Genomic DNA, 5,228 nt, shown 5'->3' with positions numbered 1-5,228 from the left:
ATTTAGGTCTAACCTACTAACACCATTAAAACAATTCCCCGTGCCCAACCAATAAGCTCACGGATTAATTGTTGCCACCCAACAATACTTATATTTCTAGCATTAACATCATTCAAGGGATTACCATCAACATCTATCCCAAACATGATCTCAATATCGAATGGGGATGGTCGCCTCACCCGTACGTTGATGAAAGTGGCGTCTCGGACGCCATTTTCTATAAGTGCAGATGACGCCCAATCATATGATACACTTCTACCTCTACTCTCCCGTAAATCCACACGGCCAAAGTAGTAAAGGGATGCGGGGATGAAAAGGAGACGCTCACGTGCTTTCAAAATTCAGATCCGGCGCGTGGAAACAGCATCCGTCGGTCCTCTCAAGGCATCATCCCACACACTGTGATCGATGCTCTCCTGAGTTGTTAACACATCATACACTTCGGCCCCATACGCATACCCGTGAAGCTCCATACCTTAGAAAAAAAAAAAAAAAATTAAAGTCCAGATCAAGCTATTTGGAGTAATTTACTTTTAAAAAAAAATTATTTTTCCCAAATTTTTAAAGGAACAAATAGCACTTGGATAAAGTCAACTTCCATTCCCCTTTATTTAGAAACCACCGAAAATGACCACATTAATACCTATAAGAACAAAATAATTGTCCACCCACTTAGACTTAGTCCCTATAATAAAGATTATCAGACATTTAAGATCTTTTTTTGCATCGATACTCAATTAAATTTCACTTTTCCGACTATATAAATATCACATTAAAGGTATAATGAAAAACAATTAGTTATTCGATCTTTTATATAACAATCCACAAAAATAAGTAATATAACAACAAATTTCTTCAAAAGTGCTACTAAACAAATCGCCCTTTTTATATAATAATGCTTCTAACAATCATATCTTAAGTTCAAATTAAAATAACACAAATAAGACAAACATATATCTTATACGTATTAAAATAACACAAAAAAAAAATAACAATTAAGATATATAAGAAAAAAGATATTCTACATCTACTAGAAATATACAATATTATAGAGATAGAAAAAATATTAATTTAGATAAAATAAAAGATAAGGATGAGAAGTTGCTCCAAAAATTAGACGAACGCAAGGTTTAAAAAGAAAATAAAGGAGGAGAAGGAAAAGGAGAAGGAGACGAAAATTTTTGTAAGTTCGAAGATGAGGAAGAGCAGAGGAGAGGAGAAAAATTTAGGGCAACAATGTAATGAGTCGTGATCGACCACGTTTTACAAATATATTTTAAAACGTATCATCCACGTTATACAAAGATCAGTCCACGTTATACAATTTTTTTTTTTTAATTCGTTTTGTGATTCCGCGAAAGGGAAAAGTTGGGGTATAACGTGGACTGATCCACGTTATATCCCTTTTGGTATATATATTTTCGGCTACCCCCTTTTAATTTATATCGTGTATTTTTATACCCTTTAGGCTCTGGATTCGCTTGCCAATAATGTTGCAGGTAGATTTTATTATTAGTCAAAGTTGTACAAGGTAGGACCAATTGAATACCATGGTGGCAACTACAGCCAATTTCTTTCCTCTTTCTTCTTCGTTGACAAAATCAATTTTCTAGCCGCCGCCTTATTAGAATATTTAGTTAAGAGTACTTTATGGGCAATCTATTTCCCAGCATGGCGATAAAAATATTAATATTTGTGCATCAAAATATTTTAGTTCACAAAAAATATCATTTGTTTACGTCATTATGGTTCTTTGAGTGAGCTGAATTGCTTTGACTCTGAAGATAGTAAACATATAGAAGAGTGCTGTGATCAGATATAGACCACAAGTTGCTGAAGAGTGTCACTAGTATGGCCGCTTGATGGCATAAGTTGCTTTTAAAGTTGTTTTCAAATTTTTTTTGAAATTTTTCTCCCACTAATAAAATCATTTTGTTTAAAATTCTCAAAAAAAAATTTCGACCTCATTTAACTTGCTTATCTAAACGTTATATTTTGAAAAAAACTTTATCAAAAAATAAGTTGGATACCTAACTTATTTTTTTTTCTTATAATTGACAATTAACTATGTTAAAATCCAAACGGGCTCTATATTTCCTTCTGAAAATACATATCCCATTTCTCGGGGTTCGGAATTTTTTTAACCCAAATTTTTTTTTTTAAACCAAACTAACCTGTTTAACAAAAAATTAATAAACCCACAAATTATAAAAGGACGCACAAAATCGATGAAAGGCCAAAGGTACATTTACACTTTGGTCGCTTCTCAACGATTCTATGTATTAAGCCTCTTTCCACCCCAAACCCTTTTTTCTTTGAAATCAAACTCAAAATTAAGTTTTTTTTCTTACTTGACCGAAGATTACCACGTTTCAAAAAAAATCAATATAAATATTTTATATAGAACTTAATTTTTTTTTTAGTGTACAATAATATCCATTACATCAGTATACATATACATTTGATCTCAGTTTAGGGTTTTTAAGTGGTCCGGTAAATTTGAAAAACTTGTTATATTTAGGTTTAAGTGTCATATTTTATAGGGTTTTTATTAATCTCTTTCGTTTACTCCCAAAGTTATGAAAGTACTTTTTCAAGAAAGATAGAAAAAAAATTATTCGCTTTGTATAGGTTGTTTTTTTCTTTTATGTCTTTTTTATTTTGTTATTGTATTTGTAATCCGCACCTTTGAAGTGCAAAAATAAATATAATATTTAAAAATAATTATCCAATACGAGAGGTTTATAATAATTGAAAAAAATGTCATTCGATCAAAACGAAATACATCATTAAATTACAATAGACTTAAAAAAATCAAGTTCTAGACACTCTTCTCTTCCGACGTACTTGCCCACGGAGTTTTGCCCACAAGAACGCTTATCACCACTACGTACCACCTCCGATGGGGGAAAAACCCCAAATTCCCGATGTCCCCCAACGCAAAGGGATTCGACTATATTCCATATTTTGGACAAATTCAAGGTTGTAGGATGCATTTGTCTTCACAAGAGAGAGATCAAAGTCGAAAAAAACGTGGATTGAACCAAAAATCCCATGACCGCCAATTTTCCTTGAAAAGGGAATCCCTTAACATAAAAAAAACATGTTCCCCCCCGGCCGTCGAATGTATTGTATAAAGGATAAAGGGATTTTAAAGGGGTTGAGGGACTCAAACAAATAAAATAGGGGGGTTTTAAAATGGGTACTCAAGGTTGGGGTGGTTCCCGGGGGAATTGTTGGGTTCGAGGTCCGGAAAAAATCAAAAAATTTCCACCCAAAGAAAATTGATACGGGACAAAGTCGATTTGCATCATTTTAATTTAGACATAAACATGTTTGCCATGTGTTACTTAAACACTTTGAGGAAACTCCAAGGTAACTTATCCGACCTAGTACATTATATATCTTATAGCAATTAAAATACTTGGCTAAATTTTGTTTATTAAGGTTGCCCATTAAAACTTGTATTAAAAAATTTCCACTAAAATAGGGGTAAAATCATAAGCAAGAGAAAGGGGTTTACGAGACGTGCTTTTGAGATGATCTTTTAACCTTTGGGGAAACCCCTTTTGGGGGGCCCGGGGGATACGGCGGTTCACAAATTTAATCCCGACAACCCTTTCATGCTCGGCTTTTGGGGGGCAATTTTTAACTTGCCCTTTTGGCATTCAAACCAAGTATTGATGGTTTTGTTTTCCCCCGAATGGGATATCGATGACGGGACGACGTATAGGCCGATATGATATTAAGCTCCTAATTGCAAAAGGTATGGATGCCAACGGGGCAATATTCCCCCCCGTTTTTGCAATCCCCGCCAAAAGAGAGCAACGAGAGAAGGGATGTTTTTTGACTCATCTAAAAACTCATGTTATTAAGGGTCCGTGGCATATTTGTCCTACCGGACGTCATAAAGGGGATATTGCACAATATGCGTAACCGGGAAATGGTGGGGGGCCTCCACAGTTACCATCGATATTGTTTTGGGACTTAAAAATTTTCAAACAAAGTTTGGGAAAGGGGAAACCAGAACAAATTACGGTTTTTCTACGCAAAAACAAAAAAAATGGGTTTAAAAAGGAGTCGCTAAGTGGGGCCGAGTTAAAGGCATATGTTTGGTTAGAAAATTTGAAGTTGGGGAAAAAAGGACGCTTTTTTGCTAACGGAGGAAAGAGACGGGGGACTAAACGAAAAATGAGTCTTTCAAGGACTCCCCAAATCTACCCCGAGGAATTTTCATTCCGCAAGGTAAGACTAACTTTCAAGGTTTTTCGGGACCGAACCAGGATGGGGGAAAAGGGGGTGCCTCCAATTTCCGAGGACGGAACAGGGCCAAAGCCCTACAAAAAAAGGAGCACCATAAAAAAAAAGGCGAGGGTCACCAAATGACCCAGTAGACGCTTGGGCCCAAAGATTGTAATTTGGGGTTTGAACTAGTTATTACGACGGGGGGGAAAAAGGGAAAAAAACATATCGTTTTCCCAGCGTACAAAATCATACACTTGTGGTAAGTGGCGAACGTACCACATGCCATGTTCTTGCGCTCCCAAGGGCCAAAAGAATGACCGAAAAAGGAAAACGATTAAAGGGAAGGGAGGAATATAAGATCGTAAAATACCGGGGATATTCCGCCACTTTCATCCCCTTTATCGTTTTTCCCCCCCGCACCGTTTTTTGGTTGCGAATAAGAAGATATCCGTAAATTAGAAAAAAAAGGTCACACCCCAAACCCGTTTGGGGCGGGGGGCACCCGACCCTTATTTAGGCCGAGCGAACCCGCCGACCACATAAAAACTCAAATCAGTTGGTTTCAAATCGTAACATAAATACATAATGAAAAAAATTTTCGAAGAAAATTAATACGCTTTTTTCCTTTTTTAATCAAGACAACCGAACATATAAAAACATACAGCTTATAATACAATGCGTAATAACTGTTTTTCCTTTTAACCCCTTACATAATCGAAAATCTTATACCCACGACACCGTTTGGGAAAGTCTCTAACACAAAAGTAGAACCAAACATGAAACTGCCCCCCAAAGACTCCGGGGGGAAATGGAGCCGCTAATCCCGCCGGGGAAAATCTTCTACCAACATCTTCAAATTTCCTGTACCGCGCGCATTTTTAAAGGGAAACCCCCAAGAAAGCGGGGGCCCCCGAAAATACCGAATATGTAAAGCAATTAAATATAACAAAGGGTTATACCCAAATAAAGAAAGGGGAAAAACC

Source organism: Lycium ferocissimum, chromosome 6 (genome assembly GCF_029784015.1).
Source record: "Lycium ferocissimum isolate CSIRO_LF1 chromosome 6, AGI_CSIRO_Lferr_CH_V1, whole genome shotgun sequence".
NCBI classification, from domain to species: Eukaryota; Viridiplantae; Streptophyta; class Magnoliopsida; order Solanales; family Solanaceae; genus Lycium; species Lycium ferocissimum.
The sequence above is the reverse complement of the archived record's forward strand: the minus strand, read 5'-3'. Positions refer to the sequence as shown.